Raw genomic sequence first — 19397 nt, forward strand, 5'->3', positions numbered from 1 at the left:
ATTAACCCAATTATGTAACAAATAACCCAACTAAACTACTCAATATTTGTAACACTGTGGTTGGGTTAAAAGAAGGAGCCAATGTTTTTTACTGTGTAGTGACAAAAAGCACATAGAATGTGCTTGTGAAGAGCAAACACATTCTGAAACAACAAAGTGGATGAAATCCTACAGTGTCCTACAGTATCTTTAAAGTTTTGCTGGATTTACTACTTTAAATTGCCACTAGGTGTAAATGAGTGTGAATGAAGCCCCACAATGGATTGGCATCCATTCCAGGGTGTATTCCCTCCTCACACACAGTTCCCTAGGATTGGCTCCGGATCCACCATGAGCCTGACCAGAATAAAGTGGTTACTGAATGAATGAATGAATGAATGAATGGATGGATGGATGGATGAGTAATTAAATAAAACAGTGTGCCTGAATTTAAAACATGAGATTGTATATGAGAAGTTAATAGATGACAGAATCTTCTAAAACAAAGATAACAAAGATAAAAAATCAGTACTATATATATTTGCTGTAATGTTTGCACTGAAGATAATTCAGTGTGTAAAAAATACAATGCTATGTATGTGTGTTACTCCCAGTAAGAGGTGATACAGCTGGTTAGCAGGTCATCAGAAAGTCGAAGAATATGATTTTGCTTGTTAACCAGTAAGTATTCAAAATGGAGTGCAATAGGTTTATTTAAGCAAAGTAAATGAGTGAATGTGGGTAAACAAGCAAGCAAGTAAACAAACAAACAAATAAATATATGGCTTCTACCTGGTTGCATGGGACCCCATAGACCACCACACCAAGACTCCTCTAGATGTAGTGGTATATAGCTGCCCCTACTGTTTACTCAAACACAAAAAATGTGTTTCTGGATGAACTCAAGGCTATGCTCGATATGGGTGCAACTGAGGAGTCCCACAGTGATTGGAGCAGCCAAGACTTAGAAAAGTTAGTGCGGTGTCTAAATTTGAAGCACACCCAATGCCAGGCATTGATGAATTGCCCAATTGGTTAGGTGCAGCTCACTTTCATTTCAATATCCCAAGAAAAAACAACCTTTTTCACTCCCCCTGGGTTATGCCAATTTCTCACCTCTCCATTTGGTTTATTTGGAGCCCCAGGTATGTTTCAAAATCTCAAGGACAGAATACTCCTCCCACACATTGCATATGCCTATTAAGTCTAGGTTGAAAATATAAGTCTGGTTTGAGTCTGGTTTCTCTCAAGATTTCTTCCTGATGTCATCTCTGGGAGTTTTTCCTTGCAACTCTCACCTCTGGCTTGCTCATTAGGAATAAATTTATAAATTTAAAACTTGTATCCTGAATTTATATATTTCTGTAAAGCTGCTTTGTGACAATGACCACTGTTAAAAGTGCTATACTAATTTGAATATATATATATACATACTGATCAACCATAACATTATGACCACCTGCCTAATATTGTGTTGGTCCCCCTTTTGCTGCCAAAACAGCCCTAACCCTTATCCACTAGATCCCTGAAGGTGTGCTGTGGTATCTGGCACAAAGATGTTAACAGCAGATCCTTTAAGTCCTGTAAGTTGCGAGGTGGGGCCTCCATGGATCAGCTTTGATGGCCAGCACACCCCACAGATGTTCAACTGGATTGAGATCTGGGGAATTTGGAGGACCTTGAACTCTATGTCATGTTCCTTGAACCATTCCTGAACAATTTTTACAGTGTGGCAGGGCGCACTATCCTGCTGAAAGAGGTCAATTCCATTAGGGAATACCGTTGCCATACCTGGTCTGCAACAATGTTTAGGTAGGTGGGTATGTGTCAAAATAGCATCCACATGAATGCCAGGAACCAAAGTTTCCCAGCAGAACATTGCCCAGAGCATCACACAGCCTCCACCAGCTTGCGTTCTTCCTATAGTGCATGCTGGTGCCATGTCTTCCCCAGGTAACTGATGCACACGCACCCGGCCTTCCAAAAGATGTAAAATAAAACGTGATTTATCGGACTAGGCCACCTTCTTCCATTGCTCTGTGGTCCAGTTCTGATGCTTGCCTGTCCATTGTAGGCACTTTTGGCAGTGGACAGAGGTCAGCATGGGCACTCTGACAGGTCTGTGGCTACACAGCCCCTTACGCAGCAAGCTGCGATGCACTGTATTTTCTGACACCTGTCTATCATAGCGAGCTTCAACTTTTCAGCAATTTGTGCTACAATAGCTCTTCTGTGGGATCAGACCAGACGGACTAGCCTTCACTCCCCACGCGCATCAGTGAGCCTTGGGCGCCCATGACCCTGTCACTAGTTCACTGGTTGTCCTTCCTTGGACCACTTTTGGTAGGAACACCCCACAAGGCCTGATGCTCTGACCCAGTCATCTAGCCATCACAATTTGGCCATGGTCAAAGTCTCTCTAATCCTTATGCTTGCCCATTTTTCCTGTTTCCAACACAGCAACTTCAAGAACCAACTTGTCAATTGCTGCCTAATATATCTCAACCCTTGGCAGGGTAACGAAATATTGTAACGAGATAATCAATATTATTCACTTCACCTGTCAGTGGTCATAATGTTATGGCTGATCGGTGTATGTGCTCTGTGCTCCAGACACGGGCAGCAGGTAGTGGATTGAATAAGCCAGCACTAAATGCAGCTTATCATCAAAGTTTGTGACAGGACATCTTAACTGAGCTTGCCTACCTTGATGATCAAGCCACGTTAGACTCCCTCATTGAACTGTGCATCCAAATGGGTCAGCTTTTGAAATAGTGAGACGAAGCAAAGCAGCTCATGCAGATTGTCCAAACTAAGCTCAGTCTTATGGAGCACCAAAGACGACAACAGGAAGGAGTGTGTTTATACTGTGGCAGCTCCAATCATCGCATTGTCTAGTGTTCAGAATGCCCTTGTTAACCAACCACACCAGAACCACATGAGGGAACCAGCTCCTACCTGAGCTCAGTTACAGAGAATCCAGCATAATTCATTTCATACAGAGTTTTCCCCATTCAAGTTCAGATTTGACACTCAGAAGGTCTCTTCACTGATTCAGTGCTAATCATCTCTGGAGCCAGGGCAATTGCATCTACCAAGCCCTTGTGGAGAGATTCCATATGGACACCTAACCTCTTCATTTCCCTCTCCAATGTCAAGCCATCAAAGGAGGACCCATTGGAGGTGGCTCCCTCACTCACCGAACCACACCAGTTCATCTAAATTTCAGTGCCCTGCACCAGCAACACATCTCGGTCTTCATCACTATGACAAAAAAAAATTCTCCATCATCCCAGGATTTCCATTGTAGAAGTCTCATAATCCACAAACTTTCTGGGCTGAAAAAGAAATTATCTGCTGGTTCCCTCAGTGTCATGCTTCATGCCTCCAAACCCCACAGATATTGGCCACATCAACCTCCAACCTCCAAGTCTTTAGTAAACCAAAAGCAAGAAGCCTCCGACCTCACTGACCTTACAACTGTGCCATCAAGCTCATGACAGGCACAATGCATCCACATAATGTAATTTAAGCCTCATCACCGCACTGATCACATCTTTGCTCAAAAAAGAGTCATAGAAATTAAAATGGAACTCTGGTGTTGATCAAGCCTTCTCTTGCCTCAAAGAAGCGTTCACCATAGCGCAGATCCCGACCCCTCATCAAATTCAATTCAATTCAGTTAAAATTTTATTTGCATAGCACATTTAACAATGGACAATGTCACAAAACAGCTTTAGACAAATATATAAATTCATGATATAAATTTTAAATTCATAAATTTATCCCTAATGAGCAAGGGACGATATGCAGAAGAAATCTTGAGAGGAACCAGACTCAATAGAGAACCCATCCACGTCTGGGTGACAATGGACAGTCCAATTATAAACTTCTATAACTGTGTACTACATGGTCAAAAAGTGCAGTTGTATAACCAGGAAATTCATTATAGTTTTCACATGAAGTCTATTTTGTTATCAATTATCAATTGTTCACTAAAGGAAACTTGAGTGCAAAAATTTTGGGATGATTGCAGTCCTAAAGCCATCTTCATGGTTTATAAGTACCATCACAGGTACCATCCACGGTAATCTCATGTATCTTTAGGCTGTCCATGTGGGGCCATCCTCGGAAGCAGCGAGTAATTTCCATGTGAAGAGAACGCCAACCAGAAGTAGGGCATCAGGATCAATCAAGCAGTTCTGGAGAGCAGAAGGGGTCAGGATCACTGTTATCTCAGGAGTAGCATGTGTAGCTCGACAGAGAGAGAGAGGGGGAGGGGGAGAGAGAGAGAGATTATAGTATATATAGTATATAGTATAGTACACATGCTCATAGTATATACTGAACATAAAAACCTCCAATCTATCAAAATGGCAAAGAGTCTGAACTCTCGACAAGCCTTATTCTCCAGATTTCACTTTTCTCTCTTACCGCCCAGGCTCAAAAAATACAAAGGCTGACTCTCTGTCACAACTCTATCCTGCACCTCCCAGATCATCTAGTGAAGAAAGCATTCTCCCTCAAACAGGTTTTGTGGGCGCAGTTTCATGGGGCATTGACAGAGAGGTAGCGCACTCTCAGGATCGACAAGTGCCATAGTCATATCCCACAGGAACAATATATGTGCTGGCTGCACTAAGGAACAAACTGATCACCTGGGCCCACACAGCCCCAGCTACCAGGCACGCAGGTGTCCACATGACCTGTCAGCTCCTCAACAACAAATACTGGTGGCCTGATAAGGTGACTGATATCAACTGGTTCGTAACCTCATGGTCACAATATACTCAAGCCAAGGTCCTTAAAACACTCCCTGCTGGAAAATTAATGCCTCTGCCCATTCCTCAGCGACCATGGTCCCATCTAGCCATTGATTTTGTGACCACTCTTTCCCCTTGCAAGCTAACACAACCATAATGGTCACCACAGACAGATTCTCCAAATCTCTACGCCTCAATCAGTCTAATGTCAGGATATCACCCTCAGTTGAATGGTCAAGTACAGCAGGCAAACCAGGTTTTTAAGAACCTTCTGTGCTATCAACCAGGAGGACTGGTCCTAGTTTCTCTTTGTCACCACATTTGATATCCTGGTTTTGACCCGACTTTGCTATTGCTCTTTGGTTTTAAGATTCTTTTATACACAGATTATACTGTCATGTTTAAAATGCTTATTTTTATTATGTTTACAGCATTTAGCAGATGACCTTATCCAGGGGGCGACTTATACAAGTGCTTTATGGTCTTTATCAAAAACATCCTCATGCTAGTTCACTAGGTCAGGGACTAACAGCACCAGCAAGAAAATTTAGTAAAACCCAGTCATTTTATATAATTGGCGGTAATTAAAGAATATGAAAAATAAAGAAACACAAACCCATAAATTGAGACAAATAAAACAAGTCATTCATTTATGACAATTATGAAAGCTGGCTTATACTTTATATTGGCCCTGTAGGCTACGGCAACCTTTTTTGGAGTTTTGTGGGCATCACCAAATGTGTCAGGAATGTGCTTTGCACTTTATAGGTGATCAACATATACACGTGGGTATGGAGAAAATTAACATTTCTGAAACTTTTGTAAATCCGGTGAAAAAGTTTAGTTTGGTTTGGCTTATGTAAACATTTACACAATTAAATGTAAAATCTTTGAGAAAGTGTCTGAAATGTCCAGACAGAGGGTGAGATTATTTGAGGGAATGCTTGAATACTTGGGCATAGCAATAAGGAGAAAGACAAATCTTTGACTTCTGTTCAGCTGCTAGTACTTCAGATCTCACCATCCTCATTATTGCCACTTGTTACTGCACCAAATCTACCAAACTGATAGATAAATTGAAAGATCAATGCATATTAGATTGCCCTCTTACTCCTGCTGGACTCTTAGAATAGTTCAAAATCTATTGCATGAGTCGAGGAGCAGAGAGCAGAGACAGATTGTTTATCAGAAAATTTGGAGTAGAAACAGTTGGAATTGAATACTATGTCAAATTATTCATGTTGCCAGGAAACAAATTCAATTTGCTGTGAAAAAAATAATTAACTTACAGAAACTATTCTTTCCAAGATTTAACAGGCTCACTGAGTAACTGTGGTACATTTCTTGGCTTCACGTTTCTATCTGTTAGTTATGTATGGAGACAGAGTCCAGAAGTTTATATGGGATATTCGTCATGCTGAATCATGCGCAATATGATTGACGGATCTGTAGTGAATCATCTGTGTTATAGTCATCTATCCTGGTATCTAGACAGAGGGAGGGCGTTATACAACATGTCATGCTCATCAGATCGCATAATTTAGTGGAAAATGTATAGAAATAATGAGTTTGTCTAAAGACATGTAAAGGAAACATGGGAATCTATCAGTATTTCTCCAAATATGCACATTTTTGGACTAAAAGCCCTAAAGGATGATGTTTATCAAAGCCGTGTGATCACAAATAAATGGAAACAGAAGTGACTGAATATGTATGTGTCTCATTATTTCATTTGAAATATCAACTACTGGTTTGATTTTACAAGTTTCATGTGTACTCCTGACAGAAATTAGGAAATTACTGTCACTGTAACCATTTTTATCATAAACAGTGGTCAAATATCGAAGTTGGAGTCCTAAATCCCTCTAATGATTTTTCATTCTTCTAATAAGTTTTGGTTCCAGTGCATGCATGAGCAGGTGGATGTACAGCAGAGGGGAGGGGAGGGAAGGGTCATGGTCTGACTGTGGCAGGACAAATTAGACTGTGACTGTGTAATGGGAAACACAGAATAATAATAACAGAATAATGGTACTGTAGTTACAACAGTGAGGTTATCTATTGTGTGATGTAGGGAAAACGTATAATAGATGTATATCTGCAGTAATAACAGTAACAAAGACAGCTGACACAAAGACTCAAGGTGACATAGAAAGTAAGCTTTTATTTGGGCTCATACTGCAGCATGTTTCTTCTAGAGAAGCAAAGAAATGAGTCTTGGCTGCTTTCCAGTGGCTCTAGATGTCATCAGTTCATGCTCTGACACACATATGCACATGCTCCTCTATCCTTGACCATTCCAGAGATAGTCATTCTGCCCTTTCCAGAGTAATTATTAAGTGACAAATTTACGATTTTTTTTTTAAAAGTCATGTTTTGGAATTTTGAACCTAATCTTAAATCTGAGAAAGATTTATGGGAACCTGCAGTAAACAAGTGTTGAAACTGGTGTATACCATATTCTTTACATTTTCTGAGCAGAGATTTTCCAGTTGAGGTGGCAGATCTGGATTGGAGGATAGAGGACCTAATCATTTAAAGCCTTGGTTTAAATCATAAGCTGGTGAATCAAAGTCTGCAGACTGTCTAATTCAAGCCCTGATGTGTACTCCCTCAAGTACTAACCTAATCCCTTGAGGCTCATGGTATGTCAACCTGGGATTGGGGAAGGCTGTTGGACCGTGGAAATCCAGTTCTGCCAGTTGGACAGCTTTGGTCAACCAAAGTTACCACAGTCTGACTGTGGTACTGGACCCACTCTGAAGTTGCAACCAACAACTTGGCTTCTCCCATCAGGAGGGTTTTGAATGTGCAGCCCTCAGTCTCCCTTCGGCCCTCCACATGCTGAGGCTGTACCCTCAAATATCTCGAGGTACAACCAGACATCATTCCTAGGTGTCATTCTGGTCAGTCAGAACTAAAGGAGGGGCTCATGGGAGAGGAGGAGAAAGAGCTGATGCTGAAAATCAAAGTGATTTCCCATTGTAAACATAACATTTGGTAGTAATGGTGTTTTTCAATAAATAGATACAAATGTCGAAGTAGGCAGGGCTTCTTTTTACACTAAAAGTAAATATGTTGATATATTTCCCAAACAGAAATGCAACATGCCTTAATTTACAAGGTTTGCCATTTATAACAAAGTTTCATGTAATGTTAATCTTAGTGTGTTAACATGTACCAAAATAATTTAGGTTGAAGGGATTCAGCTGGCAAAAACAAACAAACAAACAAACAAACAAAAGTTTGGGAACTGCTTCTTTACAGTTCACAAAACTGTAGTGTTATCTTGCTTTTGGTGCACATAACATGTAATTTAAAACCTTATTGTAATTTTTTCTTTTTTACATTGTAGCCAACAGACATGGTATTCCATAAGTGGACTACAGCTGAAAGGGGGCTAGCACTGTATCTAAGGGACCTTGAACCAATATCAAAGATTTGCCTAGTGAATTTTCAGCAATATCTTTTGATAGTCTATTAGCCCATGTTAATATCTGGGAAAATAATCTTACAATTTTGAATACTAGATGACAAACTAGTATATTTTTTACATGGTTTCTTGGTTGTTGTTTTTTTCAGATGGCATTTCAGAATGTGTACTAAAAACTGTCTTTTTTGTGAGTGTGCACGTGTAATTTATTCCTCCTTTACCCTCCAACTTAGAATACATATCCAGAAGAGACTTTCACCAAAGAAGCAAAAAATATTGTTGAAGTGATGAAGAATGACCTTAGTCACGCAACACCACAGACACTTGTAAACATGGCTATTGTCATTGAGGGAACAGTGGTAATAGAAGTCCTTTATGACATTTAAATTGCCTTCATGATGCTCTTTGGACTTCTGTGCACACTAAATATGGGATATCCAAATGGACTAAATACACATTTGAGGCAGTACAAAACATCTTTCACGGACTTTGTTGAGTTTATGGGTATATTACCCACACTGATTCATCCTGTTCTGTTTGCTAAATTTGTCTTTATTATTGTCCATTTATTTGTTTTTTTTTATACATTTAAAAATTTTGTTCATTGCAGAGTGAGTAAGCTATCTTCTCTGGTTTGGTGACATGAGGGAACAAGTACATCATGCACATCAAACTGAATTTGAATCAATTTCACTACAGATTCCAACAATCCAAAACTTTATTAAATTCTGAGAAAATCACACTTAGCTAGTGAGGTCGTAGACATCTTTAGGCAGACTGATTGCATTTACTGCTGTGTTTGTTAAACTGGCTCCTTATCTGATGGGATCTTTGGTAAAAAATATTATTTAATGTTTTTTAAGTAGATATGTCAAAGTACGTTATTGGAAAAATATTGGTCAAAACCAGATTTTTTGTCTTTTTTTTTGTGTTTTCCAGAATTAAGCAACATCTAACTGCTTTTTTCAAGATTGCTTCATATATCCTAACAGTTTTGTACTTCTTCCTCTTTGAGTCTTAGATGAAAGGCATTGTTAAACTACTACGAATTTGCTCTGCTGAGCCTATGTGTAAAATAAAGCTCATGCTTCTTTAACAGTATATTGTCTTTTTATTTATTATAAAGCAGAATCACTGCTTTGTTGTAGAGTTTGACACAAACTGTGTTCTTTTAGTTTAATGACAAAACTGAATATTTCTTAGAAATACTTTTTTTGTCAAGTGAGAAAGAATATAGTAATTACATATATAGTGAAGTGAAGTGAAGTGACGTGTAGCCAAGTATGGTGACCCATACTCGGAATTTGTGCTCTGCATTTAACCCATCCAAGTGCACACACACAGTAGTGAACACACACACACCGTGAACATATTTTTAGCAGCAGGTAATCTGTGGCAGTCACTAGTGGCAGCGTGCTTTAACAGTGATTAACTATACAATACCGTGTAACAGAATACTACATACCAAAAAATAAATAAATAAATAAATACATTCTAGATTTGGGCCAGAATTTTCCTTTAAATACTAAACTTTAGGTCAAGTCACATCCATCATCTTTCTCAAATGTTTTTTGTTTTGTTGACATCCCATCGCACATCAACCTAACAATTATTTTTAAATATGCAACATGTAAAATAAACTGTCTTTTGTAGAGTGCATTGTGACCCAAATGCACATTCTGACAGTAAAAGCACATACATACATATGAACATACATGTTTACATGGTTGCTATTTTTTTTAATTAAACAACCTATTAAAAGATTAACCCACCTCATTAACCCAACTCATTCAATTAGATAGAAATTTCACTGGCCTAAAATTTCACTGGCCTCAATTAGTTTACTCTATTTCAATTAAAGTGTACACATGGATGTTTTCTATTCTGATTGAGCTACCAGTTGGATTATTAATGGAATATTAAGGTGCATGTAAACATAGCCACTGATGTTCACTGAAAAAAAAATGGAATGTGTGGTCAGTTAGATTTAAGAAAAAATATTACATATGGTTGACATAAACACACTGAAAATTTACTTACTTCAAATGTGTACATCAGTTCCACATGATTGAATTGACTTATATTAACATAATATTTTTGTACATCCATAAGTCATTTTTGTCAATTTTACTCTAACTAAAATGGCATCTAATTTTAGTCGAAACTAACATTTTAGTTGACAAGAATGTGCAAAATTAAACCACATATTCACGCAGCTCAAGCAGGTCATTCTTGCTGATATCTATCTTACTTCTTTATTTTTTATGAGTGCATTATTTGAAACAATCACATTCTTTCTAGATTTTTCTTCAAGAAACATTGATAGTGCGTTGTTAATTGTTAATCTTTACTATTGTTTTGTCATATGTTCATAATCAGTATGTTTAAATTAAAATGAATATTTATAGTCATGATGCACATTTTTGTCTGGTCTTTGTTATCATTGCAGAAAAAAACCTTTGTTAATGAACATTTTTGTCAATTAATTTTGACGAGATTAACACTGCAGTTCAATCTAAAGGCTTAACATGGCGTAATGTAGCTACTAAAGACAACGACCAGGAAGGTAAAAATTCTGTCTTTTGCAATTTACCACCAAACAATGAACCAGAAGAAAAATACAAAGTATTAAGTTAAATTTTTCATACGTGTAGCTTTATATGGCCAAGCTTGTTTTTTCAGTACAATGGTTTACTCATTGGTAAAGCTTAGATGAACGATAATAACAAATGTACTGTGGCATATAGAAGTTAAAAATAAACATTAACTGCATTTAATTAATTATTATAAATAGTATTTTAATTTATAATATATTAACAATTATTGGTTAATTGTAGGGTGCATATCTTTTATTGCTATATTAATATTTTGGTTATTCAGATTTCTAGTCCTAAGTACAGTCCCTCAAGGAAATCCATTGATTAGACTATGGTACATAAATCCTATCTAACAAAGAAACAGCACAATGCATGCTACAGTATGGTGCGATAAGTAGAAAAGATGAGTGAACCACCTCCAGATCTTTATCCCCACCACTTTTCAAAACAAAGGGACACCCATGTATTGACTAAGCAAATAAATTACTGATCACTTTTCAATACAATTAAGCTTCTATTAAACATGATTTCCAAAGAGTATACAGTAATTAGTATCAGAATTATTTTAATCCAATAATTTTAGCAGTAATTGCAGTTTGTTTGTTCCATAGATTTGAAAGATGGACCAAATTCCATCATCTATTTTGGAGAAAATGGATAAGTCAATCTCTTTTCACCTTCCGTTCATGGGGTGTGAGGTGGAATTTATGGCCAACTGGTTTTGCTGGTTTCACTCGCCCCGAATTGGGGGCTTTATTTCCCAAACTTGCAATCTTAATTCTTGCAATTGTGAGTTTAGGCTGCATCTCACAACTGTGACCTTATGTATTTATTATTACTTACATGACTTTATAAGTCACATTTTTTGTCATTGTGCCCATCTTTGCAACAAACCTCGTTGGGCAACTGTTCAAACGTGTCATGCTGTATTCAAAATCACTCACTAAGTTACTATTCTCTATATAGTGGGTGTCACACTAATTTTATGACCTATGGTTGGCATGCCTGTTCGATTATTGATAAATATAGATACACTCATTACTATAGCATTCAGTTTTATTATGTTCCGGTTAAATCTAATAAATACAAAAATACAACAAAATGGTTATGCCAATGAAAAAGTTTATATTTATAGGAAAGTGTTCAGAAATGTACAGTATTTTCATTTTATGGCATTACACTTTAGCCTATGTATGCTACATTCCAGTGTGTCCACCCTGATACTCAACCACAACCGGAAGAACTTTAAACAGTCTATTTATGTACTTATTGAATGCCATTACTGTAAGTTCCTCTAACCAGAATTTAGTTATGGCAGCAATTAAGTCAAACTTTGTAGTTGGTGTTGCTTCTTTCCAAATATATTCTTTCAGAGCATGCCACACCATCTCAGTGGGATTCATATAAGGGGATTCTGGTGGAGTCTTCACCCAGTGTATACCCTCTGCAGCAATGACTCTGCTTGCAGCAGTGTTTCGGGTCATTGTCCTGGAAAAAGCGGTGATGGACTCTGAAGTTTTCCCTAATGTAGGGCGCAGGATATTGCTCCCCAAACATGAACTTTCAGTGGGTGTATTGGCTTTGGTTTGGACACACGTCTGTCATTCTTATGAAATTACATGGTGGCAAAGTGATCCAAAGTCACTGTTGTTTGGTCAGTGAAAATTACATGATGTTACACATGATACATGATGTTATACATGATGTTCATTCTTTGTAATGTCTTCTGATGGTCCTCAATGTAGCCTGTGCACCAGTGGAACTCAGATGGTCGTGTATTTCTCGAGTGGACCTTCCAGCAGACCTCATCATCATGTTGTCTTGGGAATGCAGTTTGCCGATCTTGGTCATTTTGAGATGCTTTTACATGGATGGACTGCATTTATCCATATAGATGTCAAGGTATCATTGGGGGTATGAAAAATAAGTGAGAATGGGTTGTAGATACTGTAGGCTAGGCCTATGTATCAAGTCAATCTAAAAGCTTAAAGTGGCATAATGTACTAAAGATAATGACCAGGAAGGTAAAACAAATCACATGCTCTTTGTCTTATGCAGAATTTACTAGACACCATAATCACAAAAACCATGGTCAGCTGACAAGAAAGAGGCATGTGACATATACACACCACTGTTGCTAAGTAAAAGTCTAAAGACCCTGAAGGTTTTGTGGTAATTACTGGAGACTTTAACCATATAAATCTGGATTCCACTCTCCCCACTTTCCACCAGTTTTTTGACTGCATTACACAGGAAAATAGAACACTGGACCTTTTGTATGCAAATGTTAAAGAAGCGTACAGAGGTACTACCATACCCCCATTTGGTAGATCAGATCATAACCTTGTCTTGTTAACACCTCAGTATGTTTCTGCAGTTCAAAGGCAGCCTGTATCCACAAGGATTGTGAGGAGGTTGACTCAGGAGGCCAGTGTGGACCTGCAAGACTGCTTTGAAACATTTATCCATACAGATGTCAAGGTGTAATTGTGGAAGGGGACAATAAGTGAGAATGAGCTGTAGATACTGTAGGCTAGGCAGGCCTATAGCAGGTGCAAATTATGTGACTCTGTTTGGCATGTTGGGACAACATTAATATTTTTATTTACATGTGGTACTGAAAACAATATTTGAAACTTCAAAAAGAAGACTTGAAACCGAAAAATGAAATTAAAAATTTAACTTAAAAAGAGCACTTTCTTTTACATTTATTCTTTTTTCAGATTCAAAATTTTAAGTTCAAAATAATTTAGTTCAGATTTATGATTTATGTTTTTCACAGACATATAATTTATCTGTAGATGTGTTGATTACACATTTCTGTCTACACACATTTTTTCATCTATCTTTTTTCTATTTTTGCAAAATGGAAATATGCGCATGACTTTTAATTCATAATATTTACAAATTATATAAAATAAGTGTAAAATCTAAATTATATGTTGAAGAAAAGCATCTCTTAAATGCATTAGATGCATGAGAGTTGGCAAATCTGCAATTGCGACTTTATATCTCAAAACTGTTTATTGAGTAATACTTAAATCAGCACACCGAATTGAGTAATATTAATAAGTACATAAACAGACTGTTTTACAATCTATTTACACTCATGCATTACACTCATGCAGTCACGTGTACATGAATTTTCCAATGTCCGTATTACTAAATATTTGTGTCCATTATTAAGCTATTTTTTCTTCATATTTTATTGTGGATTGATGTTTTCTCAAAATCACAACATGCTTTTGCCAGTGCCCACTGGAGATGGAGAATGCCATTTTGGTCTGGCTTTGGGCTTCAGGGCTACCTTCCAGTAGCCTTTTGTCAGGTCCAAGGCAGAGATGAAGTGGGCCCTCCCCAGGTGCTCCACTAGGTCATCCACCCAGGGGTAACTGTCAAACTCTGCAGAAAGCCTGCAGAAGCTATTGCAAACCATAGACTGCCTTCTGGTTTTAGAACTACCACATTGGGGCTAGACCAGGAGCTAGTGGATTCCCCGATGATCCCATTTCCCACCATTTTAGCTACTTCTTCCTCAATAGCCTGATGATGTGTCACAGGGACACTGTAGGGCTGCCACCAGCTGATCACTCCTGGAGGAGATTTAGGGACATTAGGGATAAATTCATAAATTTAAAATTAATATCATGAGTTTATATATTTCTGTAAAGCTTCTTTGTGACAATAGCCATTGTTAAAAGCTCTATACAAATCAAATTGAATTGAATCAAATTGCACCGGCTGCAACTTACAGTTGCACTGGGGACCAGTTGTAGTTGCTATTTTCACAAATCCACCATTGGTTTAGACATAAAGGGCATACCTTGGTCTGTCAGTAGGCCTTTGGGGATCACAACTTGACTGAAATGCATCATAAGTTCCCGGGTGATGGTCCGAGATGTGGCCTTCCGCAGAGGTAGTGCTTCTGGGTAATGGGTGGCATAGTCCACAATCACCAGGATACACTCACGTCCTTGCTCTGACTTTGGCAGCGGCCCTACAAGGTCCATTCCTATCCTTTTGAATAGAACCCTGATGATGGGCAGCAGGATGAATGGGGCCAGTGAGGATTTTTGGGGATCAGTTAGTTGGCACTCTGGACACCACCTCCATGCCAGTGGAACCTATCCCAGACTTTTTTCCATGTGCGTGTGCTCCCCGTCTATTTCCAGCACTTGGCTCCAGCAGAGTTTTAGTCTGTCATCCTCTTTCTGCTCTCTGCTGAAGCAACCCTTCCCAGTGGCCTGCCGATACACCGAAAAGAGGGGATTAGTGGAGAAACGGGACTCACCCTCAGTGCCGCCATTTGTGCTGTCTTCTCCCACCCTATTTAGGTAAGCCGGTGAGGTGGGTTTACCTGTCACTTTCTGGGACCCGGGGCCTTTTTAGAGTGGGGCAGGGAAGTGGGAAACCCTGGCCAAAGTCTCCCTACAAGAAGAGGCACAGGTAGGACAAGCATCAACCTAATGAGAGGCCACTCACCTTTTCAGTCCCCCACTCGTACTTAGCCAAAACCTCTGTGATGTCTCCATGGACACAGGCAACTGAGAGGGTCCCACCCATCTGAGCAGCCTGAGGAATCAGTGAGGGGCAGGCCAGCATTTCTGTGCCCCTGGAATCAAGTAGATCTTGGACAGTGTCCATCTCTAACCACAAGCTTAGGATGGAAGCACCAGGGGGCTTTTTTATGTGGACGACACAGCCTGCTAGCCATGCCAGGTCATGTCAGGTTCAGGTTCTGAGGGCATAGGTTCGTCTGAGAGAGTGGCATAGCCAGGTCGTCCTGGGGGCTCCCTCCATTCCTCTTCTTGGTTAACCCAAGGGCCCAACTTGGGACAGTTTCTCGGGTGGAAACTATCCCTTTTCTCCCCTCTCCCCATCGCAAGCATGGCAAGTGCATGTTCCAGGGCCTGTTCCATCTCCCTCAGAGTGGCTAGTTGGTTACACTCTGAGGAATTTGTCCATCGCAATCCTCTCTACCACTTGGTCCATAGTTAGGCATTCTGGGTGGAGTCACCGTTTTGCAATGCACATTAGGTTGTCCACTTTCTGGCAGGAGTGGGTGTTGGTTTAAAGGACCACTTATGGCATTCACTAGCAGTGATAGGTAGAGAAAGGCCACACTGGGCCAGAATCTCATCCTCGATCTTCTCATAGTCCCCTGCTTCAGCTGGTAGTAGTGCATAATATGCGAGCATTCAGCGTAAAAACTGTGCCAAATCAAACGTGTGGACCAGTGATCTGCTGTGGTGACCCCTAACGGGAGCAGCTGAAAGAATAAAAATGTCATTATTGTTATTACATTTAAAGCTTGATTTACTATTACCCTAGTGTGTTAACATAGCTAGTATCTGGTATAGTATTGTTCTTTTCTAATGATAGCTCAATTCTAATTTTATTTCAGATCAGAGACATTACACAAATAATTATATCATAGATTTTAGATCATGTATAAGTGGTAATGTACTGTTAATCTGACATTCGATGCATAACATTTGCAAATAATATTTACACAGGTTGTTGTCCGTGCAGTGTCACTTTATAGCATTGTGGAATGTAAAAAATCAGTGTGCCTCACCAATGAGTCAGTGCTACCCCTGGTGCTGTTCAGCCATTGCTAATTACATCCAGGTATTTTCTTCAATACCGGCAAGTACACAGAGCCAGACTCGCTCTGTTACTGCAGCACAGCAGCCTTTCGAAGCTTATAGTGATATTGACAAACCATGTCCTAAACCTAGTGTGCGACCTTAGAAGAAAACTGGTCTTGTTATACAGCATATTTTATGGTAAACCGTTGGTATTTCTAAAGGAAAATCAAAGTTAAACAGTATTACATGAAAATCTGAGTTTGTGTCTGAATGTAGTCTCCCCTCCCAGAGAAGAGGTTGAGGTCATTTATTAGAAATCTATGGGGTGATCTATGGCGAGGGACTTGAAAATCTCCGCGTGTGAGGAGGCTTCCATGGTGGCTTTGGAGTCTTCCCCAATCCTGGGTTTTGGCATCAGTGTAGAAACTGGTGTGTGATGGTGTGGAGGAAGAGTTGGGATGCAGGTGGCATGTTAGCCGAGCTCTCGGCTTTTGTTTATTCAGTCAGCGCACTTTCAAAAACTCAAGAAAGCAGAACAACTCAACAGAAAAAGTGTCCATCACAGACTTGTGGCTTTTGCTCCATCAAGTTCAAGTTCATGCTCCTCATTGTGTGTATGGGTGTGTGAGTATGTGTGTGCACATGTGTCATAAGCTCCACCAGCTATATCACTCTCTCTCTCTCTCACTAGTTACAGGAGACACTTGTTTTAATATTTCTGCCCACGGGTCTCCAAGACCATCACCACACGCTCCAACCAGAAGCCGTGGATGACTGCAGAGGTGCGTGCGCTGCTGAGGACCCGAGACTCCAACTTCAGAGCAGGCGACAAGGCGGCCCTAAGAACAGCGAGGGCCAAACTGTCCTGGGCCATCAGAGAGGCAAAGTGCACACATGCTCAGACAAGGCCAGCAGAAACATGTGGCGCATGTGGCAGGGCATCTAGGCCAGCACCAACTACAGGACAGCAGCACCTGCCTGTGACAGTGATGCCTCCCTCCCAAATGCGCTGAACGACTTCTACGCTTGGTTTGAGGCACAGAATGGAGTGACGGCGAGGAAGACCACCCCTCCTCCCAATGACCAGGTGCTGTGTGTAACCACGACCGATGTGAGGAAGGCTCTACACAGAGTCAACCCGCGGAAGGCTGCTGGACCAGACAACATTCCTGGCAGGGTGCTCAGAGGATGTGCAGCCCAGCTGGCAGAAGCCCCAACCGCTCAACAGATGACGAAATTACCACCACCCTCCATCTGGCCCTCACCCACCTGGACAATAAAGACACCTATGTTCGAATGCTGTTCATAGACTTCAGTTCAGCATTCAACACAATCATTCCTCAGCACCTGATTGGAAAGCTGAACCTGCTGGGCCTGAACACCTCCCTCTGCAACTGGATCCTGGACTTCCTGACTGGGAGACCTCAGTCAGTCCGGATCGGGAACAGCATCTCCAACACCACCACGCTGAGCACTGGGGCCCCACAGGGCTGTGTGCTCAGTCCACTGCTGTTCACTCTGCTGACTCACGACTGTGTAGCAATGCACAGCTCGAACCACATCATCAAGTTCGCCGATGACACGACCGTGGTGGGTCTCATAAGCAAGAACGACGAGTCAGCATACAGAGAGGAGGTGCAACGTCTCTAATTTCTGCGAAGGCTGAGGAAAGCACATCTCCCACCCCCCATCCTCACCATGTTCTACAGAGGGACTATCGAGAGCATCCTGAGCAGCTGCATCACTGCCTGGTTTGGGAATTGCACCGTTTCGGATCGCAAAACCCTGCAGCGGATAGTGAGGACAGCTGAGAAGATCATCGGGGTCTCTCTTCCCTCCATCACGGACATTTACACCTCACGCTGCATCCGCAAAGCCACCAGCATTGTGGATGACCCCACACACCCCTCTCACACACTCTTCACCCTTCTGTCGTCTGGTAAACGGTACCAAATTATTCAGGCCCTCACGACCAGACTGTGCAATAGTTTCTTCCCCCATGCAATCAGACTCCTCAATACTCAGTAACTGGACTGAAGGAACAAATACACATACCTCCAATACTTAGGAACTGGACTGAAGGAACACACACACACATACCAATATACACACACAACTGAGTGTCCTCTCTGCAATTTACTTGCAAGTTTTTGCACATGTTTATGCTGCTACATAACTCATTATATTATACTGTTCATAGGCTGCTACTCATTTACACTTATGTCACGCCGACCAGTACACAGTTCTGTTTAAAGTGAACTGGAATTTACTATGCTCACTGTCTGTCCCAGTAGTCACTGTACTGTCTTGTACTGTTTTGTACTGTCTTATGCTGTCTGCACATGTTTGCACTTGTGCACTTTATTGTATAATTTATGTAGTCCCTTGTAGTTCTGTGTTGTTCTGTGTTTGTCTTATGTAGCACCTTGGTCCTGGAGAAACATTGTTTCGTTTCACTATGTACTTGTATATGGCCGAAATGACAATAAACTGTCACTCATCCAGCCCCACCCCTAGTTCCGAATCCTACTTAGACTTAGTCTCCAGAGAATGATCGGAGAAGGACATAATCATATTATAGATAAATGATATTACCCCCTGAGCTGTAAAAATCTTCTTCCTTGCATGTTTAGGGGGGTTTGTCCTGGGAACAGTGCAAAGAGAGACAGGGCACAATGACAAACTTGAAAGTAGCAAAACTGCAAATGGTATTGCAATTATATAGGGGTGGAAGAGGTGAATAAATGGCTGTAACAAACAGGACTATGAGTGGAGGCTTCTTGGAAATGGAATAAACGATGTAATTGGAGACAGACTTTCAGCTTTATTTTAAGAGGTTCCGCGTTAAATATGGCATTTACCATTTAGTAATTACAGCCATTTGCAACAAAGTACCTCCATTTTCAGGGGCTCAAAGGTATTTGAACATAATGACTGCCTGAAGTCTGGAGCCCCTGTTCTCAAAACTCAAATTATGAGTTTCCTCCCTGGAGATGCTTTACCAGGTCTTCACTGCAGCCACCTTCAGTTGCTG

The 19397-nt window shown here is 40.4% G+C and overlaps 1 pseudogene; it reads right to left on the reverse strand.

Moving 5' to 3' along the window:
* Positions 1–11922: 11922 nt before the first annotated feature.
* On the reverse strand, positions 11923–14782 carry LOC128318625 (uncharacterized; annotated as a pseudogene).
* Between the last annotated feature and the right edge of the window lie 4615 nt (positions 14783–19397).

The sequence above is a fragment of the Pangasianodon hypophthalmus genome, chromosome 7, assembly GCF_027358585.1.
Source record: "Pangasianodon hypophthalmus isolate fPanHyp1 chromosome 7, fPanHyp1.pri, whole genome shotgun sequence".
In the NCBI taxonomy this organism is placed as follows: Eukaryota; Metazoa; Chordata; class Actinopteri; order Siluriformes; family Pangasiidae; genus Pangasianodon; species Pangasianodon hypophthalmus.